Here is an 18,015-nt window from a genome sequence, read left to right on the forward strand (position 1 = left end):
GCCCGTAAGGTACCTTTACTTTCAAAGCGTCATGTCAAGGCTCGTCTACAGTTTGCTCATGATCACTTGGAGGACTCTGAGACTGACTGGTTCAAGGTTCTCTGGTTTGATGAGACCAAGATCGAGATCTTTGGTGCCAACCACACACGTTTGGAGACTGGATGGCACTGCATACGACCCCAAGAATACCATCCCTACAGTCAAGCATGGTGGTGGCAGCATCATGCTGTGGGGCTGTTTCTCAGCCAAGGGGCCTGGCCATCTGGTCCGCATCCATGGGAAGATGGATAGCACGGCCTACCTGGAGATTTTGGCCAAGAACCTCCGCTCCTCCATCAAGGATTTTAAGATGGGTCGTCATTTCATCTTCCAACAAGACAACGACCCAAAGCACACAGCCAAGTAAACCAAGGCCTGGTTCAAGAGGCAAAAAATCAAGGTGTTGCAGTGGCCTAGTCAGTCTCCTGACCTTAACCCAATTGAAAACTTGTGGAAGGAGCTCAAGATTAAAGTCCACATGAGACACCCAAAGAACCTAGATAACTTGGAGAAGATCTGCATGGAGGAGTGGGCCAAGATAACTCCAGAGACCTGTGCCGGCCTGATCAGGTCTTATAAAAGACGATTATTAGCTGTAATTGCAAACAAAGGTTATTCCACAAAATATTAAACCTAGGGGTTGAATAATAATTGACCCACACTTTTATGTTTAAAATTTATAAAAATTTAACTGAGCAACAAAACTTTTTGGTTTGTAAGATTTATGCATCTGTTAATAAACCCTGCTCTTGTTTGAAGTTTGAAGGCTCTAACTTATTTGCATCTTATTAAACCTGCTAAATCTGCAGGGGGTTGAATACTACTTGTAGGCATTGTATGTCTAACTTTGGCCGTATGCTGTTGGGTTTCCATTGTTTTTACATTACCCATTTGAATCCTAATACAAAAAAGGGATGTTATGCCAGTACTTGGGGGAAAAGCATGCGTGTGGCTGAAGCCTAACATAGCTATGCCCCTGCTTAGTACTGGATAGATCTTTAGGATGTAGTAGTCACATGAGGGCTTGATGACAAGTGGTAACAAAAAACTCCTTTGTCATACAGGATCGCATAGGTAACAATGATTTCGCAGTATTCCATCTGACTTATTTAGTACCTGTTCTCTGGATATAACTGCCGCAATCAGGAACTATAACTTCTGACTACTTCTTGGAGAGCAGAACTGCAAACCTCTGAGATGAAATGTCCAACTTCACGAAGGTTTGAGAACTCCGTTGAGAAGAATAATGCTGAGAGACACAGCAACTTATCCGAGAAGTGAAAGAACTGTAGACAGAGCGTTCTGGACATGAAAGATACTACGGAGCTGAACAATGCAATTAGGCGCATCGCTCACAGCCTGAAGATCCGGTGTGTTACCGGAGCAGTCTACCTGGGGCCCACATATTCTGGTCGCAATGCCGCGTCTTCCATTTATACGTTTCTGTTCCTCAAATATTTCACAGCCAACGTCAATACAAAGCGAGAAAGCCACGCAAAAGTCCTAATGAAGTAATCCTGCCATGAGAAAGTCGTTCCCATCGGAATAAATATTATTCCAATCCAGCTGGATTATTCTTAAAGGGATTTTCCATTTTTTGGAACAAACTGAGCTTTCCTCATTCTCCCTAGGCTCAGCTCTGAATTTCCATTGCTGCTCCTGCTGTTTGTTATTGTCTCTAGCCCAGAGGCGACTTCAATAGCGCAATAAACTTAAAGATGAATCTTGCGGAAAAACATGGCTGCTTTATTCTAGATCAGCAACATTCTTATCCCAGGACTGTGTTTGGTATTGCAGCGAAGTCCCAAAAGCTGCAATACCAGTCATAACCTGTTGATTAGAGTGGCGCCACTTCTGGACAACCCCAGCGTAAAACAGTCCATAGTCATCTCTTGCAGTGGCGTTGTTTGAGCAATGTCGGTGCCGTTGTTCCTGGAGAGTGACGCGACTTGTATCAAGGGGCAACCTGCAGCAAATAAGCGGACGCTCTTTGACAGGGCATTTTTTTCTACTGCAATGCATTTATAGTGAGCTAAAATTAATTTTTGTAATTGTGTTTAATTAAAATTTTCCCCCGTTCGGCTTTGACAGGTTGTTTATTTCCAGGAGTATTGTGAATCATCAGTGAGCTCCTTCTGTCAGGGAGTTTCTAACTCTTTTATCTGTCTTTTTCTGAGCTCTTCTCAGTTTGTTTATGACAACATCAAAGTTCAATTCGATGTTGATGTGATCTATGGTGATAAATCAGAAAGGCGTTAAGAAAAAAAGACAGATAAGAGTTCCAAACTCCAAGTCGGAACGAGCTCATTAAAGGATTCTCAGTTAATCTCATTCTACAGCCAGCAATGGAAAGTGCAACACAAAAGTCATAGAAGAAAAATGGTGCAGAAGTTATAACGAAACCCATTTGCAAAATTTTGTTTTAGCCTAAAATACATGAAATTGAGTATAAAAAAATTAATCAAAGGAGGCTATATCCTTTAAAATATTTCACTTTTTTTGTTTGAGTACAGAAAACAGGTTTTTCTATTAGAATTAGTTTAAAAAAAACACCAAAGACTCAAAATGTACAAAAAGTAAATAAAAAAAATATCCAAGCTATTCCTTTTTTTTAATCTTCCCTTTTTCTTTGATCAAAAAGTTTCCTTGAGAAAAATATAAAGACATTTTCTCTGTGTTTGTGGCTGTTAGGCTATGTTCACACGCTGCGGATTTTGCTGCGTTTTCGCAGCTGCGGGTCCGCAGCGGTTTCCCATGCGTTTACAGTACAATGTAAACCTATGGGAAACGCAATCCGCAGTGCACATGCTGCGGAAAAAAACGCACGGAAACGCAGCGGTTTACATTCCGCAGCATGTCAATTCTTTGTGCGGAATCCGCAGTGGTTTTACACCTGCTCCATAATAGAAAAACGCAGGTGTAAAACTGCAGTGGAATCCGCACAAAAACCGCGGTAAATCTGTGATAAATCCGCAGGAAAAATGCGGTGTTTTTTTTGCCCTGCGGATTTATGAAATCCGCTGCGGAAAAATCCGCAGTGGACCATTCTACGTGTGCACATAGCCTAAAACAACTGGATGCAGCAGAAACCTCTTTAGTAGGGATGGCTGAACCCGAACGGTAATGTTCAGGGTCCGTACTGAACACCTAGTGTCTGTGCATGGACCCCGAACATAGACTTGGTACCGTGATAGCCAGTTGAAATAAGATTGCTCTCAGTGGGAAAAACAAGAAAATCTTGTAGTTACGATAACTTTTAATGGCTAACAAAAATAAAATAAATAATGTTACAAAGCAAGCTTTCGAGACTTCTTATAGGTCTCTATCTCAGGCATGGTATAGCAAAGATGGTTGAAAAGATGGCAACAAATTGCAAGCTTTCGAAACTACTCAGGTCTCTTCATCAGGCAAAGACTAATACAACATCTGGGGAATCACATATTTATACACAACACAGCACAGAACTGTCATTATGGGAGAGTGACAAACAGTTATGTCCATAAATATTGGAACAGTTCGTAGATAAGGAGTGAATGTTTTATTGTCCTCTGATTGGGGTCTGGTTCTGTGTTATGATGCCCCATAAGGTCTGAAGTGCAAATTTCTTATTTGATGTAAAAAGATATAAGTCCATGAGACACATTCATTCCTGCACTAAGTGTGTCAAAGGTTGTCATAAGTTTATACTCCAAGATTCTCCTGCCTCTCTGAGATTTGAACTTGCCTTTCAATACAATTAATTTAATGTCCTTGGTGCTATGATCAGGCATAAAAAAATGTTTGGCCACAGGTAGGTCCATTCTTTTTTCTCTTATTGTGTGGTGGTGAGAATTTATCCTTGTTCTCAGTTTTTAAATTCTCACCACAACTGTTTATCACTCTCCAATAATGACAGTTCTGTGTGTGTTGTGTATAAATATGTGATTCTTCAGATATTGTATTAGTCTTTGCCTGATGAAGAGGCCTGAGTAGTCTCGGAAGCTTACAATTTGTTACCATCTTTTCAGTTCGCCATTAAAAGGTATCAACCACTGAGGACTCTCAATTCTAAATATTATTCAGATTCTGTAGTAAGACATAAATCCTCCTGACAGATTTAGTCCTGTGTAGATGGAATCAAAGACTGTAATAAACCCTTCAATGTTTTTGTGTTTTAAATTTGCCTTTTAAGATATCTTTCATATTGTTTATGTTGTGTCCTGGACCATGGTAATGTTTGGTCACCGGTAAATGCTTTTTTTAAATCTGTAATTGTGTGGCCTCAACCTTGCTCTGTTTCAGTCCTGTTCCTCCCACATAAAGACCCCCAATAGGACATATAGTGCACAGAAGTAAGTACACCACATTGGAAGAAGAACATGTGAATGTCCCTTGAATCTTATAGTCCTGCTGTGAGTTGGCAATCAGAATCCTGTCTTTGCTCTCTACATGAGTGCAGGTTTTGCAGCTCTTCACATTACTCAGATAAGTTCCTCTCTGTGTATCTGAGGACATTGAACTTCAGATCATGATGTTTCTTAAATTTGGAGGTTGCCTGTAGAGGGTCTTTGAATAATGTGTTGAGATGGTCATCCTTGTGTAGGATGTGGTGAAGTTTTTTAGCAGTTTTTTTTCAGTACCTCAAGCTATGGGTTGTAGGTCACCACCAGAGGTACATGATTATTTTCTTCTTTTCTACATATTGAAGTAATTGACGTCTAGGCCTCATTGTGGCTCTTTTGATCTGATCATCAATGGAGGTCGGGTAGTAGCCTTGGTTTAAAAATGTCTTTTTAAGATGGGTTAATTGTTCATCTGTGTCTGTCAGGTTGGAACAGATATGATTTATATCTAAGGTCCTGGTTGTAGATGATGGACTTTTTAACGTGGAAGCTGTCCCATCTGAGCTATGTAGGATGGTCCATTGGTTTCTGATACACTCATGTTTGGATTGAGCCATTTTGAATTTTTATGGTGGTATCCATAAAGTCGATTTCCATTTTTGAGTGGTCCATAGTTTATGGTGTGATGAAATGTATTGAATTTGTCAAGGAATTTTTAAACAGTCAAACTTTTACTTGGCAGCTTACGGTCATTACAATGAAGCATATAGGATAGGCACCAACGGGTTACATTCTTTCCCACAGGTGCTGGACATAACTTTAGCCCTAGTTCTTGGTATGGGTAGGGCATCCTTCTTGGTAACTCCCCTAGCACTAGGAATTCTTCTCTACCACAAGCAGTGTGTTGTGAATTCTGTTGTCGAGCTCCCTCCTGTGGTCATGAATGGTACTTCGGTGAGTTCGGTCCGTGGGCTCCCTCTGGTGGCTGTGAGTGGAGCTGCTGCTTCTGAGGTTCCTTACACAGGTGACGTGGTTTATCCTTTGGTTGGCTTCTCTATTTAACTCCACTCAGATCGTTTCTCCATGCCAGCTGTCAATGTTTTAGCATTGGTTCAGTTCGCTCCTGGATCTGTCTGGTGTCCTGTCTTCTCCTGCAAAAGCTAAGTTCCTGATTGTTATTATTGTTCTTGTTTCTTTGTCCAGCTGGTTTCTTGATTTTGTCTTGCTAGCTGGAAGCTCTGGGATGCAGGGTGGCACCCCCGCACCGTGAGTCGGTGCGGAGGACCCTTTTGCACACTATGCGTGGTCTTTTGTAGGTTTTTGTGCTGACCGCAAAGATTCCTTTCCTATCCTCTGTCTATTTAGTAAGTCGTGCCTCCCTTTGCTGAAACCTATCTCATTTCTGCGTTTGTGACTTTCATCTTTACTCACAGTCATTACATGTGGGGGGCTGCCTATTCCTTTGGGGAATTTCTCTGAGGCAAGGTAGGCTTTATTTTCTTCTCTAGGGCTAGCTAGCTCTTAGGCTGTGATGAGGCGCCTAGGGAGCGTCAGGAGCGCTCCACGGCTATTTCTAGTGTGTGCGATAGGATTAGGGCTTGCGGTCAGCAGAGCTCCCACATCCCAGAGCTCGTCCTGTATGAGTTTAACTATCAGGTCGGGTGCTCCTAACCACCAGGTCATAACAGCAGTGCACCCGTATTCCTTCACCTCCTGCCCCAGAGAGTTTGAGTCCATCTTTCCCTGCAGTTCCGCAGGCTCAGTGCTCCCAAGGGCCCTGACATCCATCTCGAAGTTCCCAGACTGACAGATGGATTCACACAGAAGGGTTCTCTGGCAATCCACTTCCCCGAGTAACAGACTCCCGTTGTCCCTAGCAGCCTACTGATTTTGACCACTGCTGCCACTTCTCCACACTTTCTCTAACTGAACTTGACACTTCTTGAACTTGGCATTAACTCTCAGTTTCCACTCCCTAATCTGGGCCAGCCATTACAATTAACCCTGTCTAGGCTAAACTGCAGCCCCAGAGGGTTTTTTTTTACATTCAGAAACATACATTAATGTAAAGTATATTTAACCACTTGGGTTCTCAGAGAGTAGAATATCTTCTACACCACTCCTACATTTCTTGATTACCGTAATTCAAGCATTCATTCCTAGGTTTAATACCCCTTTAAGCAGTATGGCTATCAACATGGCATATACCAAACAGGGTTTCTTTGCAGGGCCAATGATCCTGCTGTCATCTTTTCATTTGGTTCTGGATGCTCATTATCGGTTGGAACAGCCACATTTTTGGCATATCTACAGCCGATATTATTATGCTCTGGATCATTATAGAAACACAGCAATTTTTCAGAGGAAAATGTTCAAAACCTGAAACTACCCTCAGGAATTAGAGGCAGTAAGTAGGTCAGTGTAATAAATGTGTTACTTCAAAGAATAGACTCTTTTCTGGTTCTATGAACTGAGGCTCTCGACAAAACAGTTTATATATCAAAGATATCTGCTAAAAAACACAACATTTCTCATCTTTAATTGGAAACTAACATTATCAAAAGCTTCATATAATCTGTGAACAGAATTGGTAATCCAGCTGGTAATGATGAGGAGAAGCTTCATGTGGGCAGAATGGAGGGTGGTGTGACTGACTAGGTGGTGAGCAGGAAGACTGGAGGTTGGTTGGACAGACTGAGTGGTGGCCAGGAAGACTTAGAGGGTGGTTGGACAGACTATGGGTGGTCATTTAGACTGTAGGCTGATCAGAAAGAGTGGGTGGTGGTCAGGAAGACTAGAGGGTGGTTGGACAAACTATGGATGGTCAGGAAGACTGTAGGCTGATCAGAAAGAGTAGGTGGTGGTCAGGAAGACTAGAGGGTGGTTGGACAAACTGGGTGGTCAGGAAGACTGTAGGCTGATCAGAAAGAGTGGGTGGTGGTGAGGAAGACTACAGGGTGGTTAGACAAACTATGGATGGTCAGGAAGACTATAGGCTGATCAGAAAGAGTGGGTGGTGGTCAGGAAGACTAGAAGGTGGGTGGACAAACTATAGGTGGTCAGGAAGACTGTAGGCTGATCAGAAAGAGTGGGTGGTGGTCAGGAAGACAAGAGGGTGGTTGGACAGCATATGGGTGGTCAGGAAGACTGGGTGGTGGTCAGGAAGGCTGGAGGGTGGTTAGACAGACAAAGGGGTGGGAAGGAAGACTGGAGGGTGGTCGAACTGACTGAGGGTGGAAGGAAAGACTGGAGGTTGGTCGGACATAAAGGGGAGTAGGCAGAGAGACTGGAGGCTGTTCAGACAGACAGGTGAGGAGGTAAAGAAGACTGGCGGGTGGGCAGGAAAACGAGTGTGGTCAAACTGACTGTAGGGTGGGAAGTAATACTGGAGGGTAGTCAGACAGATTAGGTGGTGGGCATAAATACTGGAGGGCGGTCAGACAGACTAGGTGGTGGGCATAAAGACTTGAGGGTGGACAGACAGACTTAGGGTTGGGAAGGAAGACTAGAGGGTGGTCGGACAGACTGGGGTTTGGTAGAAAGCTTGGAGGTTAGTCAGACAGACTAGTTCATGGGCAGGAAAACTGGAGAGTGATTGGACAGATTGGGTGGGCTGGCAGCGATAATAAGTGGTGGTTGAACAGACAGGATGGTGCTCAGTCAACTTGGGGGTTCTTTGGACAGAATTTAAGGTAGTTGGGGTGGTTGGTTGGATGGACTAGAAAATGATTGGCAGACTGAAAGGTGCTTGGAAAGACAAAAGAGAGGTTGGATCTACTGGAAGGTTGTCGGACAGACTTGCGGATGTTGGAAAGAATGAAAGTCGGTAGATCCTTAATCATTTAATGGCCTGTTGAGACTGTAATGCTCACATAACGATCGTTCATATGATAATTCTGTACACATAAAACATCATTTCTCTCGGCAGCACATTTTCTGTTTATGAAGGACAATGAGCTACCGATAATGAAGATTTTTACACTGGCATGAACGATCAATCATCTGAAGAACAAGCATTTTGTTCAGTCGTTTGTTCGTTGCTGGCATGTTTACCCGAGCCTAAAATTGGCACACGAGAGCTAATGAACACCCTTTCCCAACAATCTGCTCATGTTAATGAGCCTCAATGAGGGCCAAACAATAGATCTTGATCTCCCTGTAAACCTCAGAGTGGAGACCAGTAGGTCACCAGGACTTTCCTGCTGGGTTCTTAGTCATTAGTGGGGCACTGTGTTGGCGTGTGCCGACATCGTCTCTTTCTACTAAAACGCTCATTATGAAATCACCTCGGGACTTGTGAGTCCTGAATAGTTTGAGGAGCTCTCACACATTCCCTGCCAGATAAAAGTACAGTACTACAGGCATAAAGGAGAAACAGCATAGTCATGAGAAAAAGAGGGTAAATGTGGAGCAAGTGCAATCAGTGTCTAATTATGACTGCTATCACTGCGGGTGTAATTGAGCTTTCTTGTACTTCTTCCCTCTCTGGATTTCAAATTGGGTCATCCAAATAGGGTAACATGTTAGTTATAGAAATATTACTGAAGTTATATACAGAGTTATATTTGGAGTAATAAGAGCTTGTTTCCAGGGGGTATAAGTCGACTGACAGATTTGGTAAATCCTTTGGCAATTCATGAGGTCCCCCCTGTTTTCAGAAGGTTTGGCAATGTTTATTCCAACCAAAAGGACTACTGTTGATGGAGATCCAGCACTAAACTGCTTCCCATATTTTTACAGCTTGACCTTTGGGCTTTCTATCTGAAATGATTCCCCTGATTAGCTCCCCCTGCTGGTGACAATAGGAAGCTAGAATTTTATCTGGGGAGGAAAACAGAGAATTTCGTGTTTCATGTGCATAAAAAAGCATTATGAAATAATAGTGTACTTTTTCCTTTAACTACACATTCTGATTTTTAGGGGGTGACATGTTTTCTGTGTTCCCCTCCTCTCGTATGCCTGTTCTTCTGCTTATGCATTTAAGCATATTGGCCACGGGAAACATGATATCTTCCCGGGATGTAAAATGATTAAGTCCGCAGTCACCTGGTATTAAATCGATGGTGAGAGACGACTTCATCAAGACATGGGCTTCATGACACCATAGGGACCTGTTGACTCCACTTTCCTGTTTACTGCCACTCACTCCCTATCCGTCCTGCTCATGCTCTCATTGAATTATATGGGCAGAGCATGTCCCTTGATGACGGTCCCCGGGGGATAGAATTGTCTCTTTTCTCTATACAAGCCATTTATAACACAGTTTTACTGCAGATCGGTGATGTGGCCGAGATATCTTTCTCCTACTGTAGGTGTACTATTGGAAAATGCTGGTATAAAATGATGGATTGTAAAAATTCCTGGGAAGAAGGTGCATTGGTTTAACTGCAGTTAAATAAAGGGGGCTGGTGGTTTTAATATATCCAATAGACCATAATTAAGCAACATACATGGACCTACATGGACATACATGACCTACCTGGGCATATATAGACCTACATGGACCTACATAGATAAACCTACCTGGGCATACATGGACCTACACTGACATGCATGATTGTAAAACAATTCCTGGGAAAAAGGTGCATTGGTTTAACTGCAATTAAATAAAGGGGGCTGGTGGTTTTAATATATCCTATAGACCATAATTAAGCAAAATACATGGACCTACATGGACATACATGACCTACCTGGGCATACGTGGACCTTCATGGACATATATGACCTACCTGGGCATATATAGACATACATGGACCTACATAGACCTACCTGGGCATACATGGACATACACTGACATACATAGACCTACATGGACATACATGGACCTACCCAGGCATACATGGACCTACATGGACATACATGGACCTACCTTGGTATATATGGACATACATGGACATACATAAACCTACCTGGGCATGCATGGACCTACCTGGGCATACATGGACATACATGGACCTACCTGGGTATACATGGACATACATAGACCAACATGGACATACATGGACCTTCCTGGGCATACATGGGCATACATGGACCTACCAGGGTCTACCTGGGCATACATGCACATACATGGACCTACCTGGGCATACATGGACATACATAGACCTACATGGACATACATGGACCTACCTGAGCATACATGGACCTACCGGGGCCTACCTTGGCATACATGCACACACATGGACCTATCTAGACATACATGGACATGGACCTACTTGGGCATACATGGACATACAGCTGTCCTAAGTAAGAACATTGCCATTCAGTTTCATCCTAATACAAAAGCAATCCATAATCGCAACATGATAAGATAACAAAACCCTTGACAAGCTACATGCAATTCCCATCACAACCACCAGGTGGCCACATATAGATAGACATATATAGCATAGATTTCTCCAGACAAAGTATCACAATTATATATTTTTCTTCTTCGAAATTGGTCATCTTGGGTTTTTTAGAGCCAGAAGGAAAATTTCTGATACCTAATTACAGGCTGCCAAGAGAAAAAATAAGGGAGGACATATATATATACTAGACTGTGGCCCGATTCTAACGCATCGGGTATTCTAGAATATGCATGTCCCCGAAGTATATGGACAATGATGATTCCAGAATTCGCGGCAGACTGTGCCCGTCGCTGATTGGTCGAGGCAACCTTTATGACATCATCGTCGCTGTCATGATCCAGTTCTGAGATTATGTTCATCTCTTGTCTCTGGACTGGTCATGTGGGAGTTAATCCTCTCTGCCTCACCCTGGAGCTGGCTGAACTATTTAAGTCCTCTGTAGCCATTGGGCCAGTGTCCGCTATAGTTCATGCTGCAAGGTTTGAGCTCCTGACCTGATCCCTGTTATTGTGTTCCTGTTTGCCTCTGACTGCCTACACCCGTTTATGACTTGTTCTGACCTTTGGCCTGTACCCCGACTCCGTCTCTGTCTCACGTTTTGGTTACCACGTTCCCGGTAGGTTCTGACATCTTGCTTGTCCCCGACGATTCTCTGCTCGCCCCTTCTGTACCGCGCTGCTATCTCCGTGTATGACCTTGGCTTGTTTCATGTCCCTTTCATTACCTGTGACACCTGTGTTGTTGTTCAGTGTTACTGTGCTGTGTGTGCAACCTCTTTTCCTTAGCCAGCACCCCCTGGTGGAGATTGCCCTATACTGCACTGCAGCAGCACATCACATTATAGCTGACCAGACATTTAAAGGGGATTTTGTCTTTTTTTTTTTTTTTTTATTTCTCTGGTCATGGATTTGCTTTGTAACCTGGTGGATCAAGTGTCCAGTTTGACACAGATGGTGCGGGATTTTTTGGTGGAACATCGGGCCCTTGTCACGTCTCATGCTCTCTTACAAAAAGAACTGACAGAGACTGTTCTGACCATGCAGGGAACCACCCCCCTTGCTGTTAGTCAACCTGGTGAGTCTGTAGAGGTTGCTTTGCATTCTGCCGAACCCTTGGTTCAGCTTCCTGACACTTTTTCTGGCGAAAAAGATAAATTTCACCTGTTCAGGGAAAGCTGTAAGTTATTGTTTTCCCTTAGACCTCTATCGTCTGGGAATGAGACTCAGCGGGTAGGGGTTATTATTTCCTTACTTAGACAGGGTCCTCAATCTTGGGCTTTCTCACTGCCCCTCACTGCTCCTGAACGCATGTCAGTAGATAGGTTCTTTGAGGCCCTAGGACTTATCTATGACGAACCGGACCGTGTCAGGTTGGCAGAGGACACTATTATGGGTCTGGTTCAGGGGGAGCGCTCAGCCGAGTGGTACAGCTCTGAGTTCCGCCGATGGTCCACTGAGGTGTCCTGGGATGACTCTGCGCTTAGTGGTCTGTTCAGGAGTGGACTGGCGGATTACCTGAAGGACGCTCTGGCCTTTCATCCACCTCCCAGCTCATTGGAGGAGACCATGACTCAGGCTATCCGCATGGATCGGAGGTTGAGGGAGAGAGGTATTGCACAGCGAAAGGGTCCGTTTTTTCCTGCTGGTCCTGTTTCATCCCCATCTGAACCTATGGAGGTGGGAGTCGCCAATCTCAAGGAGAAGGAGAGGAGACGACAGTTTGAAGCAAAGTTGTGTTTCTACTGTGGAGATCCTGGACATTGGAAAAAAGACTGCTCCTCCTGTCCACCAACCTACAAGCGGCTGAGTCTGGGTGATTGTCGTGGTAGTCACCCCGACTCTCAGGTACCTTTTTTGGCATTTTCAAAAATTTTGTTGGAAGTGGAACTTTGTTGTGGGAGTGGCTCCGTGTCCACTTCTGCCTTCGTTGATAGCGGGTCGTCCATGAACTTTATTAACTCTGACTTGGTATCCAGGTGTAAGTTAGGGACAGTTAGACTGGAGACTCCTATTCATGTTGTTGCCATTGACAAAACACCACTGGCTAAGAATGTCATCAAAATGATTTCTGAAGAGTTTCTCCTTAAAGTGAGTGATTTACACCAAGAACGTATTTCATGTTTTGTTATGGACAATCTGCCTGCGGGACTGGTGTTGGGGCTTCCCTGGTTGCAATCACATAATCCTGTTATAAACTGGGAATCCCGGGACATTGTTAAATGGGGTCCCAATTGTTCTAAGAAATGTCTTGCTTTTGTATCTGTGTCATCCGTCAGTCTGGAGGGTATTCCGGAGTACCTGAAGGACTTTGAGGGGATGTGTTCTCCGAAAAGGAGGCTGAGGTTCTGCCACCACACCGCCCATTCGATTGTGCTGTTGATCTTGTTCCTGGTGCCAAATTGCCCAAAGCCCATCTGTACAATCTCTCTGCCCCTGAGCGGGCTGCCATGAAGGAGTATATCTCCGATAGTCTCCGCAAAGGGCACATTCGGCCGTCTGTCTCTCCTGTGGCTGCAGGGTTCTTTTTCGTGAAGAAAAAGGATGGTGGTTTACGCCCATGCCTCGATTTTCGAGAACTTAATAAAATCACCATAAGAAATACTTATCCTCTCCCACTTATCCCCGATTTGTATAAACAATTGTCGGGGGCCAGGTGGTTCTCTAAGTTGGACCTCAGGGGGGCATACAATCTCATCCGTATGCGGGAGGGGGATGAATGGAAAACTGCTTTTCTCACCTCTGAAGGTTTGTTTGAGAATTTGGTTATGCCCTTTGGCCTGACTAACGCACCAGCTGTGTTTCAGAATTTCATGAATCATGTTTTCTCAGATTTTATTGGGCGTTTTATGGTAATTTATTTGGATGACATCCTCATATATTCTTCCGACAAACAGAGTCACATGGACCACCTCCGTGCAGTTCTTCTGAGGCTTAGGGAGAACTCACTATTTGCTAAACCAGAGAAATGTACATTTTTTGCTCAGGAATTATCCTTTCTAGGGGTCATTTTGTCAGCTAAGGGGTTTCGTATGGACCCTAGGAAGGTACAGGCTATTGTGGATTGGGTGCAACCCAGAGATCTCAAGGGTCTTCAGCGTTTTCTGGGTTTCGCTAATTATTATAGAAAATTCATTAAGGGGTTTTCTCAGGTGGTCAAACCCCTCACAGATTTAACTCGTAAGGGGGCAGATCTCAAAAACTGGTCAACTGCAGCTTTGGGGGCATTTTCTTCTTTGAAGAATTGTTTCATGACTGCTCCTGTACTGGTTCAACCAGATTTGTCTTAAACCATTTATCGTAGAGGTGGACGCCTCGGAGGTGGGAGTAGGGGCTGTGTTATCCCAAGGGCCCACCACGTTGACTAACTTAAGACCTTGTGCCTTCTTTTCGAGAAAATTTTCCTCTGCTGAGAGGAATTATGATGTGGGTAATCGGGAGCTGTTGGCCATTAAATTAGCATTTGAAGAATGGAGGCATTTTTGGAGGGAGCTGCCCATCATATTACTGTCATTACTGATCACAAGAATCTGTCTTACATCGAATCTGCCAAACGGTTGACCGCGAGACAAGCTAGGTGGTCACTTTTCTTTTCCCGATTTCAGTTTTCTATTACTTTCAGACCAGGGTCCAAGAATGTGAAGGCTGATGCCTTATCTCGTAGTTTGGACCCAGTTTCACCACCTGAACCTCCTTCCTCCATTCTCCAGCGTGGAGTGGTGGTGGCTGCGGTGTCATCAGTATTGGAGCGAGAGATTCGTGAAGCCCAATCTCTTGCTCCCTCGTCCGTACTTAATGATAAGCTCTTTGTACCTGTCCAGTATCGGTTAAGGGTGCTTCGGGATTTCCATGACTCGGCTCTTAGTGGGCATCCTGGAATCTCGGCCACACGTAAAGCCATCACTAGGCTGTTTTGGTGGCCTTCGTTGACTTCTGATGTCATTGGGTTTGTGTCTTCCTGTGAAACTTGTGCTCGCGCTAAAACCTCCCGTAACCGGCCGGCCGGGGAATTGGTACCACTGCCAATTCCAGATAGACCGTGGACTCACCTGTCCATGGATTTTATCACTGATCTTCCCAACTCTCATGGCAAAACCATTATCTGGGTAGTTGTTGATAGGTTCAGTAAGCAGGCACATTTTGTACCTTTAGCGGGTCTCCCTAATGCTGAGACACTATCAAAACTATTCATGGAGCATGTGGTCCGATTGCATGGTGTGCCTGTCAGTGTGGTGTCTGATAGAGGAGTGCAATTTGTGGCAAAATTTTGGAGGGCTTTTTGTAAAAGGCTGGGTATCAGTCTGTCCTTTTCTTCGGCCTACCATCCCGAGACCAATGGTCAGACTGAGAGGACCAATCAGTCTTTGGAGCAGATATTGCGATGTCTTGCTATGTCCAGACAGGATGATTGGTGCTCTGCGTTACCCATGGCGGAATTTGCTTTTAATAATCGTGTCAATCAGTCCACTGGTACGTCCCCGTTCTTTTGCAACTATGGGTTTCACCCTCACTTTGGTGAGTTTTCCCGGCTGGATTCGGGGTGTCCAGGGGCTGATTCAGCCTTTCTGTGGTTAGGAGAGATCTGGAGGGAGGTTCAGAGAAACATTGGGGAGGCTCAGGGCAAGTATAAATTTTTTGCCGATAAACGACGTTCTGTGGGGCCGACTTACCAGCTGGGGGATAAGGTATGGTTATCCACTAAGAATATTAGATTGAGGATTCCCTCTGCTAAGCTGGGTCCCAAGTTTATTGGCCCTTATGAAATTTTGGAGGTGGTTAATCCTGTGTCCTTCCGTCTATGCTTGCCTCCGTCGTTGCGGATCCCCAATGTATTCCATAAGGCGCTTCTGAAACCGTCAGTGCCTTCCTCAGGTGATTCTCCAGCGCACCCTCCGCCTGTTGTGGTTGATGGCCAGACGGAGTATGAGGTGGAACGGGTGGTGGATACTCGTATGCTCCGCCGTTCACTACAGTACTTGGTCCATTGGAAGGGTTACGGTCCTGAGGACCGGTCGTGGGTGCCAGCACGTTTGGTCCATGCAGATCGGCTGGTCCGGGCCTTTCATGCTCGTTATCCAGAGAAGCCTGGGGGTCCAGTGGCCCCCCATTGAGAGGAGGGTACTGTCATGATCCAGTTCTGAGATTATGTTCATCTCTTGTCTCTGGACTGGTCATGTGGGAGTTAATCCTCTCTGCCTCACCCTGGAGCTGGCTGAACTATTTAAGTCCTCTGTAGCCATTGGGCCAGTGTCAGCTATAGTTCATGCTGCAAGGTTTGAGCTCCTGACCTGATCCCTGTTATTGTGTTCCTGTTTGCCTCTGACTGCCTACACCCGTTTATGACTTGTTCTGACCTTTGGCCTGTACCCCGACTCCGTCTCTGTCTCACGTTTTGGTTACCACGTTCCCGGTAGGTTCTGACATCTTGCTTGTCCCCGACGATTCTCTGCTCGCCCCTTCTGTACCGCGCTGCTATCTCCGTGTATGACCTTGGCTTGTTTCATGTCCCTTTCATTACCTGTGACACCTGTGTTGTTGTTCAGTGTTACTGTGCTGTGTGTGCAACCTCTTTTCCTTAGCCAGCACCCCCTGGTGGAGATTGCCCTATACTGCACTGCAGCAGCACATCACAGTCGCCATGGCAACCATTATGACATCTACGTCGATACTGTGCCCGTCGCTGAATCAGAGACGCAGGATTTCTACGTCGATGCTGTGCCCGTCGCTGATTGGTCGAGGCGGTGGGATTTCCAGGACAGACAGACAGACAGACAGAAAGACAGACAGATAGAAAAACCCTTAGACAATTATATATATAGACTAGATTGTGGCCCGATTCTAACGCATCGGGTTTTCTAGAATATGCATGTCCCCGTAGTATATGGACAATGATGATTCCAGAATTCGCGGCAGACTGTGCCCGTCGCTGATTGGTCGAGGCAACCTTTATGACATCATCGTCGCCATGGCAACCATTATGACATCATCGTCGCTGTGCCCGTTGCTGATTGGTGGAGGCCTGGCGGCCTCGACCAATCAGACGCGGGATGTCTACGTCGATGCTGTGCCTTATATACACCCCCCCTATACTATGTATGTGCACCCCTATATTATATACACCCCCCTATACTATGTATGTGCCTCTGCCTCACATGAATGCCTCATGAGGCCTCATGAGGCAGACAGGAAGGCTCATGTATGAACCTGTGACTCTAGGTTCAGGCAGAGATTTTAGTGTGGATTGAGAAACTTCTGGTGTGATCATTCTCTGAGATTGGTAAAAAACAACAGGCAATTCCACTTCCGTTACAGCTGAAGGAAGCCTCTCAGTCAGCATAACTCGATGGGGTAAAGAATGCGGGGTTCTACAGTCAAAGACCTGCATCTCAATAGTTAGCACGGTTATAGAGGAGGAGGAAGAAGTAGCAGTGGCGATTGATTGGGTGGCTGATGGTGGTTGATATCCGCCGATACGAATTTTTGCGATTCCCATACTAAAGCATGTTGATTGTGCATGTAAAGGTTCATACATGTAGTAGTCAAATTACTGCAGTTTTACCTCAGCTCGATTTTTTGGCAAAGTTGGCAGATTACTTGAGTTGGCTCATCCTTTGCAGTGTCAAAAATTCTAGATTGTGGCCCGATTCTAACGCATCGGGTATTCTAGAATATGCATGTCCCCGTAGTATATTGACAATGATGATTCCAGAATTCGCGGCAGACTGTGCCCGTCGCTGATTGGTCGAGGCAACCTTTATGACATCATCGTCGCGATGGCAACCATTATGACATCATCGTCGCTGTGCCCGTCTCGACCAATCAGAGACGCGGGATGTCTACGTCCTTTATGACATCATTGTCGCTGTGCCCATCGCTGATTGGACGTGGGATTTCCAGGACAGACAGACAGACAGACGGAAAAACCCTTAGACAATTATATATATAGATATATGTAGAGCGCAGAGGAAAAGAAAGTAAAGACACATCTATGTGCGCTCCTTCCTTACAATTTGCTAAAAAAAAAAAATCAAACTTGTTACACTTGCTTTAACGACATCCAGATTGCTGACTGTTTCCACTGTAATTATAGACTGTCAGAATTTTCAGTAAATTTGTACGGCAAACTGGTCTAGAAGTGAATGAATATGAGCTGCTATCCCAGACATCGCCTATAGACATTTCTAATCAAAGTTGACCCCCTTAATGAGCACATGTTCACTGGTCATAAGAGTCCATTTTGTGCTCTTATTTTGTTTGCTGCTCCCCTGAGTATTACATACGTTCCCGAGATACAAGCCTTTTTATTCA

At 44.7% G+C, this 18,015-nt stretch overlaps 1 protein-coding gene across 7 annotated transcripts in view; it reads right to left on the minus strand.

Annotated features, from left to right (window-relative positions):
• The window catches only part of ATP2B3 (ATPase plasma membrane Ca2+ transporting 3), a 315,248-nt gene that overhangs the window by 138,918 nt on the left and 158,315 nt on the right, over positions 1–18,015 (minus strand). The gene's annotated exons all lie outside the window — the stretch shown is intronic.

Source organism: Ranitomeya imitator, chromosome 2, assembly GCF_032444005.1.
Source record: "Ranitomeya imitator isolate aRanImi1 chromosome 2, aRanImi1.pri, whole genome shotgun sequence".
Classification (NCBI taxonomy): domain Eukaryota; kingdom Metazoa; phylum Chordata; class Amphibia; order Anura; family Dendrobatidae; genus Ranitomeya; species Ranitomeya imitator.